Below are 14,539 nucleotides of genomic sequence, written 5' to 3'. Positions count from 1 at the left end.
GCAGATCCACTCGCTTACCTTCCGATCTTGTGAACGCGCGCTCCTGTGTGCGCGCGTTCACAGGAAATCTCGCGTCTCGTGAGAGGACGCGTATATGCGTGACTGTGCGCAGGGCTGCCGCCTCCGGAACGCGATCCTGCGTTAGGCGGTCCGGAGGCGGTTAAAGGGCTGATCATAAATCTGACTTAGCTAAAACTGACTTTAGCCATATGTGAAAGTGGAGTGAGCTGTCAGATGAATGATGAATCTGGCCCCTAGTTTTATTCCTAGCTTCCCCCTGTATTAGATCAGGATGTGAAAACTAATTGAAATAAGGACCTTTGTATCCTCTCTACCGCCACCTAGCGTCTCACTGTGTCCATAACAGGGACTGTCCATGTGGGAGAGAACACTTCCGCATCATCACGTGTCCGCAGCCAGGTGACGTCACTCGGGTGTACACAGCGTCTCTTTCGGACTCTTCCAGGTGCATCTAACGTGATGACATCATGACCCCGCCCCCTGCTGCGTTTTACGTAAGACGCTAAGATGAGAGAGGGGGGGGTTCGGTAATAAGATGGCGGCTGGAGGGTCCCGGGGAGGTGAGTGAGGGGCCTGGGAGCCGTGTACTGGAGACATGACATGACGTGCTACCTACCTGCCATCATTATATACTGCGTGTGCCGTATACCACAGCCGTATCCTCCTCCATCCTGTCATCAGTATATACAGTCCATATCATATGTCTGTATACACTGCTCTCCTATATTATATATACAGTATATATCATACGTCTGTATACACTGCTCTCCTATATTATATATACAGTATATATCATACGTCTGTATACACTGCTCTCCTATATCATATATACAGTATATATCATATGTCTGTATACACTGCTCTCCTATGTTATATATACAGTATATATCATGTCTGTATACACTGCTCTCCTATGTTATATATACAGTATATATCATACGTCTGTATACACTGCTCTCCTATATCATATATACAGTATATATCATACGTCTGTATACACTGCTCTCCTATATTATATATACAGTATATATCATATGTCTGTATACACTGCTCTCCTATATCATATATACAGTATATATCATACGTCTGTATACACTGCTCTCCTATATCATATATACAGTATATATCATATGTCTGTATACACTGCTCTCCTATATCATATATACAGTATATATCATACGTCTGTATACACTGCTCTCCTATGTTATATATACAGTATATATCATGTCTGTATACACTGCTCTCCTATGTTATATATACAGTATATATCATACGTCTGTATACACTGCTCTCCTATATTATATATACAGTATATATCATACGTCTGTATACACTGCTCTCCTATATTATATATACAGTATATATCACGTCTGTATACACTGCTCTCCTATATCATATATACAGTATATATCATGTCTGTATACACTGCTCTCCTATATTATATATACAGTATATATCACGTCTGTATACACTGCTCTCCTATATCATATATACAGTATATATCATATGTCTGTATACACTGCTCTCCTGTATTATATATACAGTATATATCATGTCTGTATACACTGCTCTCCTATATCATATATACAGTATATATCATATGTCTGTATACACTGCTCTCCTATATTATATATACAGTATATATCATACGTCTGTATACACTGCTCTCCTATATTATATATACAGTATATATCATACGTCTGTATACACTGCTCTCCTATATTATATATACAGTATATATCATATGTCTGTATACACTGCTTTCCTATGTTATATATACAGTATATATCATATGTCTGTATACACTGCTCTCCTGTATCATATATACAGTATATATCATACGTCTGTATACACTGCTCTCCTATATTATATATACAGTATATATCATACGTCTGTATACACTGCTCTCCTATATCATATATACAGTATATATCATACGTCTGTATACACTGCTCTCCTATATTATATATACAGTATATATCATACGTCTGTATACACTGCTCTCCTATGTTATATATACAGTATATATCATACGTCTGTATACACTGCTCTCCTATATTATATATACAGTATATATCATACGTCTGTATACACTGCTCTCCTATATTATATATACAGTATATATCATATGTCTGTATACACTGCTCTCCTATATCATATATACAGTATATATCATACGTCTGTATACACTGCTCTCCTATATCATATATATACAGTATATATCATACGTCTGTATACACTGCTCTCCTATATCATATATACAGTATATATCATACGTCTGTATACACTGCTCTCCTATATTATATATACAGTATATATCATACGTCTGTATACACTGCTCTCCTATATTATATATACAGTATATATCATACGTCTGTATACACTGCTCTCCTATATTATATATACAGTATATATCATATGTCTGTATACACTGCTCTCCTATATTATATATACAGTATATATCATACGTCTGTATACACTGCTCTCCTATATTATATATACAGTATATATCATATGTCTGTATACACTGCTCTCCTATATCATATATACAGTATATATCATACGTCTGTATACACTGCTCTCCTATATCATATATACAGTATATATCATACGTCTGTATACACTGCTCTCCTATATCATATATACAGTATATATCATACGTCTGTATACACTGCTCTCCTATATTATATATACAGTATATATCATGTCTGTATACACTGCTCTCCTATATTATATATACAGTATGTATCATACGTCTGTATACACTGCTCTCCTATGTTATATATACAGTATATATCATATGTCTGTATACACTGCTCTCCTATGTCATATATACAGTCCATATCATACGTCTGTATACACTGCTCTCCTATATCATATATACAGTATATATCATACGTCTGTATACACTGCTCTCCTATATTATATATACAGTATATATCATACGTCTGTATACACTGCTCTCCTATATCATATATACAGTATATATCATACGTCTGTATACACTGCTCTCCTATATCATATATACAGTATATATCATACGTCTGTATACACTGCTCTCCTATATCATATATACAGTATATATCATACGTCTGTATACACTGCTCTCCTATATTATATATACAGTATATATCATACGTCTGTATACACTGCTCTCCTATATCATATATACAGTATATATCATACGTCTGTATACACTGCTCTCCTATATCATATATACAGTATATATCATACGTCTGTATACACTGCTCTCCTATATTATATATACAGTATATATCATGTCTGTATACACTGCTCTCCTATATTATATATACAGTATGTATCATACGTCTGTATACACTGCTCTCCTATGTTATATATACAGTATATATCATATGTCTGTATACACTGCTCTCCTATGTCATATATACAGTCCATATCATACGTCTGTATACACTGCTCTCCTATATCATATATACAGTATATATCATACGTCTGTATACACTGCTCTCCTATATCATATATACAGTATATATCATACGTCTGTATACACTGCTCTCCTATATCATATATACAGTATATATCATACGTCTGTATACACTGTTCTCCTATATCATATATACAGTATATATCATACGTCTGTATACACTGCTCTCCTATATCATATATACAGTATATATCATACGTCTGTATACACTGCTCTCCTATATTATATATACAGTATATATCATATGTCTGTATACACTGCTCTCCTATATTATATATACAGTATATATCATATGTCTGTATACACTGCTCTCCTATATCATATATACAGTATATATCATACGTCTGTATACACTGCTCTCCTATATCATATATACAGTATATATCATACGTCTGTATACACTGCTCTCCTATATCATATATACAGTATATATCATACGTCTGTATACACTGCTCTCCTATATCATATATACAGTATATATCATACGTCTGTATACACTGCTCTCCTATATCATATATACAGTATATATCATACGTCTGTATACACTGCTCTCCTATATCATATATACAGTATATATCATACGTCTGTATACACTGCTCTCCTATATCATATATACAGTATATATCATACGTCTGTATACACTGCTCTCCTATATCATATATACAGTATATATCATACGTCTGTATACACTGCTCTCCTATATTATATATATAGTATATATCATACGTCTGTATACACTGCTCTCCTATATCATATATACAGTATACATCATATGTCTGTATACACTGCTCTCCTATATTATATATAGGAGAGCAGTGTATATAATATAGGAGAGCAGTGTATATATAATATAGGAGAGCAGTGTATATTATATATATATATAATATAGGAGAGCAGTGTATATAATATAGGAGAGCAGTGTATACAGACGTATGATATATACTGTATATATAATATAGGAGAGCAGTGTATACAGACGTATGATATATACTGTATATATGATATAGGAGAGCAGTGTATACAGACATATGATATATACTGTATATATAATATAGGAGAGCAGTGTATACAGACGTATGATATATACTGTATATATGATATAGGAGAGCAGTGTATACAGACGTATGATATATACTGTATATATAACATAGGAGAGCAGTGTATACAGACGTATGATATATACTGTATATATAATATAGGAGAGCAGTGTATACAGACGTATGATATATACTGTATATATAATATAGGAGAGCAGTGTATACAGACGTATGATATATACTGTATATATGATATAGGAGAGCAGTGTATACAGACGTATGATATATACTGTATATATGATATAGGAGAGCAGTGTATACAGACGTATGATAGATACTGTATATATAATATAGGAGAGCAGTGTATACAGACGTATGATATATACTGTATATATAATATAGGAGAGCAGTGTATACAGACGTATGACATATACTGTATATATAACATAGGAGAGCAGTGTATACAGACATGATATATACTGTATATATAATATAGGAGAGCAGTGTATACAGACGTATGATATATACTGTATATATGATATAGGAGAGTAGTGTATACAGACATATGATATATACTGTATATATAATATAGGAGAGCAGTGTATACAGACGTATGATATATACTGTATATATAACATAGAGCAGTGTATACAGACGTATGATATATACTGTATATATAATATAGGAGAGCAGTGTATACAGACATGATATATACTGTATATATGATATAGGAGAGCAGTGTATACAGACGTATGATATATACTGTATATATGATATAGGAGAGCAGTGTATACAGACGTATGATATATACTGTATATATGATATAGGAGAGCAGTGTATACAGACGTATGATATATACTGTATATATAACATAGGAGAGCAGTGTATACAGACGTATGATATATACTGTATATATGATATAGGAGAGCAGTGTATACAGACATGATATATACTGTATATATAATATAGGAGAGCAGTGTATACAGACGTATGATATATACTGTATATATAATATAGGAGAGCAGTGTATACAGACGTATGATATATACTGTATATATAATATAGGAGAGCAGTGTATACAGACGTATGATATATACTGTATATATGATATAGGAGAGCAGTGTATACAGACGTATGATAGATACTGTATATATAATATAGGAGAGCAGTGTATACAGACGTATGATATATACTGTATATATAATATAGGAGAGCAGTGTATACAGACGTATGATATATACTGTATATATAACATAGGAGAGCAGTGTATACAGACATGATATATACTGTATATATAATATAGGAGAGCAGTGTATACAGACGTTTGATATATACTGTATATATGATATAGGAGAGTAGTGTATACAGACGTATGATATATACTGTATATATAATATAGGAGAGCAGTGTATACAGACGTATGATATATACTGTATATATAATATAGGAGAGCAGTGTATACAGACATGATATATACTGTATATATAATATAGGAGAGCAGTGTATACAGACGTATGATATATACTGTATATATGATATAGGAGAGCAGTGTATACAGACGTATGATATATACTGTATATATGATATAGGAGAGCAGTGTATACAGACGTATGATATATACTGTATATATAACATAGGAGAGCAGTGTATACAGACGTATGATATATACTGTATATATGATATAGGAGAGCAGTGTATACAGACATGATATATACTGTATATATAATATAGGAGAGCAGTGTATACAGACGTATGATATATACTGTATATATAATATAGGAGAGCAGTGTATACAGACGTATGATATATACTGTATATATAATATAGGAGAGCAGTGTATACAGACGTATGATATATAATGTATATATGATATAGGAGAGCAGTGTATACAGACATGATATATACTGTATATATAATATAGGAGAGCAGTGTATACAGACGTATGATATATACTGTATATATGATATAGGAGAGCAGTGTATACAGACGTATGATATATACTGTATATATAATATAGGAGAGCAGTGTATACAGACGTATGATATATACTGTATATATGATATAGGAGAGCAGTGTATACAGACGTATGATATATACTGTATATATGATATAGGAGAGCTGTGTATACAGACGTATGATATATACTGTATATATAATATAGGAGAGCAGTGTATACAGACATGATATATACTGTATATATAATATAGGAGAGCAGTGTATACAGACGTATGATATATACTGTATATATAATATAGGAGAGCAGTGTATACAGACATGATATATACTGTATATATGATATAGGAGAGCAGTGTATACAGACGTATGATATATACTGTATATATGATATAGGAGAGCAGTGTATACAGACGTATGATATATACTGTATATATGATATAGGAGAGCAGTGTATACAGACGTATGATATATACTGTATATATAACATAGGAGAGCAGTGTATACAGACGTATGATATATACTGTATATATGATATAGGAGAGCAGTGTATACAGACATGATATATACTGTATATATAATATAGGAGAGCAGTGTATACAGACGTATGATATATACTGTATATATAATATAGGAGAGCAGTGTATACAGACGTATGATATATACTGTATATATAATATAGGAGAGCAGTGTATACAGACGTATGATATATAATGTATATATGATATAGGAGAGCAGTGTATACAGACATGATATATACTGTATATATAATATAGGAGAGCAGTGTATACAGACGTATGATATATAATGTATATATGATATAGGAGAGCAGTGTATACAGACGTATGATATATACTGTATATATAATATAGGAGAGCAGTGTATACAGACGTATGATATATACTGTATATATGATATAGGAGAGCAGTGTATACAGACGTATGATATATACTGTATATATGATATAGGAGAGCTGTGTATACAGACGTATGATATATACTGTATATATAATATAGGAGAGCAGTGTATACAGACATGATATATACTGTATATATAATATAGGAGAGCAGTGTATACAGACGTATGATATATACTGTATATATAATATAGGAGAGCAGTGTATACAGACGTATGATATATACTGTATATATGATATAGGAGAGCAGTGTATACAGACATATGATATATACTGTATATATAATATAGGAGAGCAGTGTATACAGACGTATGATATATACTGTATATATGATATAGGAGAGCAGTGTATACAGACGTATGATATATACTGTATATATAACATAGGAGAGCAGTGTATACAGACATATGATATATACTGTATATATGATATAGGAGAGCAGTGTATACAGACGTATGATATATACTGTATATATCATATGTCTGTATACACTGCTCTCCTATATTATATATACAGTATATATCATACGTCTGTATACACTGCTCTCCTATATTATATATACAGTATATATCATATGTCTGTATACACTGCTCTCCTATATCATATATACAGTATATATCATACGTCTGTATACACTGCTCTCCTATATTATATATACAGTATATATCATACGTCTGTATACACTGCTCTCCTATGTTATATATACAGTATATATCATACGTCTGTATACACTGCTCTCCTATATTATATATACAGTATATATCATATGTCTGTATACACTGCTCTCCTATATTATATATACAGTATATATCATACGTCTGTATACACTGCTCTCCTGTATCATATATATACAGTATATATCATACGTCTGTATACACTGCTCTCCTATATCATATATACAGTATATATCATATGTCTGTATACACTGCTCTCCTATATATCATATATACAGTATATATCATACGTCTGTATACACTGCTCTCCTATATTATATATACAGTATATATCATGTCTGTATACACTGCTCTCCTATATTATATATACAGTATGTATCATACGTCTGTATACACTGCTCTCCTATATTATATATACAGTATGTATCATACGTCTGTATACACTGCTCTCCTATATATCATATATACAGTATATATCATACGTCTGTATACACTGCTCTCCTATATTATATATACAGTATATATCATGTCTGTATACACTGCTCTCCTATATTATATATACAGTATGTATCATACGTCTGTATACACTGCTCTCCTATATTATATATACAGTATGTATCATACGTCTGTATACACTGCTCTCCTATATTATATATACAGTATATATCATACGTCTGTATACACTGCTCTCCTATATTATATATACAGTATATATCATACGTCTGTATACACTGCTCTCCTATATCATATATACAGTATATATCATATGTCTGTATACACTGCTCTCCTATATTATATATACAGTATATATCATACGTCTGTATACACTGCTCTCCTATATCATATATACAGTATATATCATACGTCTGTATACACTGCTCTCCTATATCATATATACAGTATATATCATATGTCTGTATACACTGCTCTCCTATGTTATATATACAGTATATATCATATGTCTGTATACACTGCTCTCCTATATCATATATACAGTCCATATCATACGTCTGTATACACTGCTCTCCTATATCATATATACAGTATATATCATACGTCTGTATACACTGCTCTCCTATGTTATATATACAGTATATATCATATGTCTGTATACACTGCTCTCCTATATTATATATACAGTATATATCATACAGATGTATGATATATACTGTATATTATATATACAGTATATATCATACGTCTGTATACACTGCTCTCCTATATTATATATACAGTATATATCATACGTCTATACACTACTCTCCTATATCATATATACAGTATATATCATACGTCTGTATACACTGCTCTCCTATGTTATATATACAGTATATATCATACGTCTGTATACACTGCTCTCCTATATCATATATACAGTATATATCATACGTCTGTATACACTGCTCTCCTATGTTATATATACAGTATATATCATATGTCTGTATACACTGCTCTCCTATGTCATATATACAGTCCATATCATACGTCTGTATACACTGCTCTCCTATATCATATATACAGTATATATCATGTCTGTATACACTGCTCTCCTATATTATATATACAGTATATATCATACGTCTGTATACACTGCTCTCCTATGTTATATATACAGTATATATCATATGTCTGTATACACTGCTCTCCTATATCATATATACAGTATATATCATACGTCTGTATACACTGCTCTCCTATATTATATATACAGTATATATCATACGTCTGTATACACTGCTCTCCTATGTTATATATACAGTATATATCATACGTCTGTATACACTGCTCTCCTATATTATATATACAGTATATATCATACGTCTATACACTACTCTCCTATATCATATATACAGTATATATCATACGTCTGTATACACTGGTCTCCTGTATCATATATACAGTATATATCATGCGTCTGTATACACTGCTCTCCTATATTATATATACAGTATATATCATACGTCTGTATACACTGCTCTCCTATATTATATATACAGTATATATCATATGTCTGTATACACTGCTCTCCTATATTATATATACAGTATATATCATACGTCTGTATACACTGCTCTCCTATATCATATATACAGTATATATCATACGTCTGTATACACTGCTCTCCTATGTTATATATACAGTATATATCATATGTCTGTATACACTGCTCTCCTATATTATATATACAGTATATATCATACAGATGTATGATATATACTGTATATTATATATACAGTATATATCATACGTCTGTATACACTGCTCTCCTATATTATATATACAGTATATATCATACGTCTATACACTACTCTCCTATATCATATATACAGTATATATCATACGTCTGTATACACTGCTCTCCTATATTATATATACAGTATATATCATACGTCTGTATACACTGCTCTCCTATATCATATATACAGTATATATCATATGTCTGTATACACTGCTCTCCTATGTTATATATACAGTATATATCATACGTCTGTATACACTGCTCTCCTATATCATATATACAGTCCATATCATACGTCTGTATACACTGCTCTCCTATATCATATATACAGTATATATCATGTCTGTATACACTGCTCTCCTATATTATATATACAGTATATATCATACGTCTGTATACACTGCTCTCCTATATTATATATACAGTATATATCATATGTCTGTATACACTGCTCTCCTATATCATATATACAGTATATATCATACGTCTGTATACACTGCTCTCCTATATTATATATACAGTATATATCATACGTCTGTATACACTGCTCTCCTATGTTATATATACAGTATATATCATACGTCTGTATACACTGCTCTCCTATATTATATATACAGTATATATCATACGTCTATACACTACTCTCCTATATCATATATACAGTATATATCATACGTCTGTATACACTGGTCTCCTGTATCATATATACAGTATATATCATGCGTCTGTATACACTGCTCTCCTATATTATATATACAGTATATATCATACGTCTGTATACACTGCTCTCCTATATTATATATACAGTATATATCATATGTCTGTATACACTGCTCTCCTATATTATATATACAGTATATATCATACGTCTGTATACACTGCTCTCCTATATCATATATACAGTATATATCATACGTCTGTATACACTGCTCTCCTATATTATATATACAGTATATATCATATGTCTGTATACACTGCTCTCCTATATTATATATACAGTATATATCATGCGTCTGTATACACTGCTCTCCTATATCATATATACAGTATATATCATATGTCTGTATACACTGCTCTCCTATATTATATATACAGTATATATCATGTCTGTATACACTGCTCTCCTATATTATATATACAGTATGTATCATACGTCTGTATACACTGCTCTCCTATATTATATATACAGTATATATCATACGTCTGTATACACTGCTCTCCTATGTTATATATACAGTATATATCATATGTCTGTATACACTGCTCTCCTATATTATATATACAGTATATATCATATGTCTGTATACACTGCTCTCCTATATTATATATACAGTATATATCATATGTCTGTATACACTGCTCTCCTATGTTATATATACAGTATATATCATATGTCTGTATACACTGCTCTCCTATATTATATATACAGTATATATCATGTCTGTATACACTGCTCTCCTATATTATATATACAGTATATATCATGTCTGTATACACTGCTCTCCTATATTATATATACAGTATATATCATGTCTGTATACACTGCTCTCCTATGTTATATATACAGTATATATCATGTCTGTATACACTGCTCTCCTATATCATATATACAGTATATATCATACGTCTGTATACACTGCTCTCCTATATTATATATACAGTATATATCATACGTCTGTATACACTGCTCTCCTATGTTATATATACAGTATATATCATGTCTGTATACACTGCTCTCCTATATTATATATACAGTATATATCATACGTCTGTATACACTGCTCTCCTATATCATATATACAGTATATATCATATGTCTGTATACACTGCTCTCCTATGTTATATATACAGTATATATCATACGTCTGTATACACTGCTCTCCTATATCATATATACAGTATATATCATACGTCTGTATACACTGCTCTCCTATATTATATATACAGTATATATCATACGTCTGTATACACTGCTCTCCTATATTATATATACAGTATATATCATACGTCTGTATACACTGCTCTCCTATATCATATATACAGTATATATCATACGCCTGTATACACTGCTCTCCTATATCATATATACAGTATATATCATACGTCTGTATACACTGCTCTCCTATATCATATATACAGTATATATCATACGTCTGTATACACTGCTCTCCTATATCATATATACAGTATATATCATACGTCTGTATACACTGCTCTCCTATATTATATATATAGTATACATCATATGTCTGTATACACTGCTCTCCTATATTATATATAGGAGAGCAGTGTATATAATATAGGAGAGCAGTGTATATATAATATAGGAGAGCAGTGTATATTATATATATATAATATAGGAGAGCAGTGTATATAATATAGGAGAGCAGTGTATACAGACATGATATATACTGTATATATAATATAGGAGAGCAGTGTATACAGACGTATGATATATACTGTATATATGATATAGGAGAGCAGTGTATACAGACTTATGATATATACTGTATATATAATATAGGAGAGCAGTGTATACAGACGTATGATATATACTGTATATATAACATAGGAGAGCAGTGTATACAGACATATGATATATACTGTATATATAATATAGGAGAGCAGTGTATACAGACGTATGATATATACTGTATATATAACATAGGAGAGCAGTGTATACAGACATATGATATATACTGTATATATAATATAGGAGAGCAGTGTATACAGACATATGATATATACTGTATATATAATATAGGAGAGCAGTGTATACAGACGTATGATATATACTGTATATATAATATAGGAGAGCAGTGTATACAGACGTATGATATATACTGTATATATGATATAGGAGAGCAGTGTATACAGACGTATGATATATACTGTATATATGATATAGGAGAGCAGTGTATACAGACGTATGATATATACTGTATATATAATATAGGAGAGCAGTGTATACAGACGTATGATATATACTGTATATATAATACAGGAGAGCAGTGTATACAGACATATGATATATACTGTATATATGATATAGGAGAGCAGTGTATACAGACGTATGATATATACTGTATATATAATATAGGAGAGCAGTGTATACAGACGTATGATATATACTGTATATATAATATAGGAGAGCAGTGTATACAGACGTATGATACATACTGTATATATAACATAGGAGAGCAGTGTATACAGACGTATGATATATACTGTATATATGATATAGGAGAGCAGTGTATACAGACGTATGATATATACTGTATATATGATATAGGAGAGCAGTGTATACAGACGTATGATATATACTGTATATATGATATAGGAGAGCAGTGTATACAGACGTATGATATATACTGTATATATATGATATAGGAGAGCAGTGTATACAGACGTATGATATATACTGTATATATAATATAGGAGAGCAGTGTATACAGACGTATTATATATACTGTATATATAATATAGGAGAGCAGTGTATACAGACGTATGATATATACTGTATATATAACATAGGAGAGCAGTGTATACAGACGTATGATATATACTGTATATATAATATAGGAGAGCAGTGTATACAGACGTATGATTTATACTGTATATATAATATAGGAGAGCAGTGTATACAGACGTATGATATATACTGTATATATGATATAGGAGAGCAGTGTATACAGACATATGATATATACTGTATATATAATATAGGAGAGCAGTGTATACAGACGTATGATATATACTGTATATATGATATAGGAGAGCAGTGTATACAGACGTATGATATATACTGTATATATAACATAGGAGAGCAGTGTATACAGACGTATGATATATACTGTATATATAATATAGGAGAGCAGTGTATACAGACGTATGATACATACTGTATATATAATATAGGAGAGCAGTGTATACAGACGTATGATATATACTGTTCTCCTATATTATATATACAGTATATATCATACGTCTGTATACACTGCTCTCCTATATTATATATACAGTATATATCATACGTCTGTATACACTGCTCTCCTATATTATATATACAGTATATATCATATGTCTGTATACACTGCTCTCCTATATCATATATACAGTATATATCATGTCTGTATACACTGCTCTCCTATATTATATATACAGTATATATCATATGTCTGTTTACACTGCTCTCCTATATTATATATACAGTATATATCATACGTCTGTATA

At 31.0% G+C, this 14,539-nt stretch overlaps 1 protein-coding gene across 22 annotated transcripts in view; it reads left to right on the top strand.

The window, feature by feature from the left end:
• The first annotated feature begins 523 nt into the window (after nt 1–523).
• CAMTA2 (calmodulin binding transcription activator 2) overlaps nt 524–14,539 on the top strand; it is a 113,322-nt gene continuing 99,306 nt past the window's right edge. For all 22 annotated transcript variants that reach the window (XR_005775737.1, XR_005775734.1, XR_005775731.1 and 19 more), the window contains exon 1: nt 524–581. The gene's annotated coding sequence lies outside the window, so the exon portion shown is untranslated. The remainder of the gene's footprint in view (nt 582–14,539) is intronic.

The sequence above is a fragment of the Bufo bufo genome, chromosome 1 (genome assembly GCF_905171765.1).
Source record: "Bufo bufo chromosome 1, aBufBuf1.1, whole genome shotgun sequence".
Lineage (NCBI taxonomy): Eukaryota > Metazoa > Chordata > Amphibia > Anura > Bufonidae > Bufo > Bufo bufo.
The sequence above is the reverse complement of the archived record's forward strand: the minus strand, read 5'-3'. Positions and strand labels throughout refer to the sequence as shown.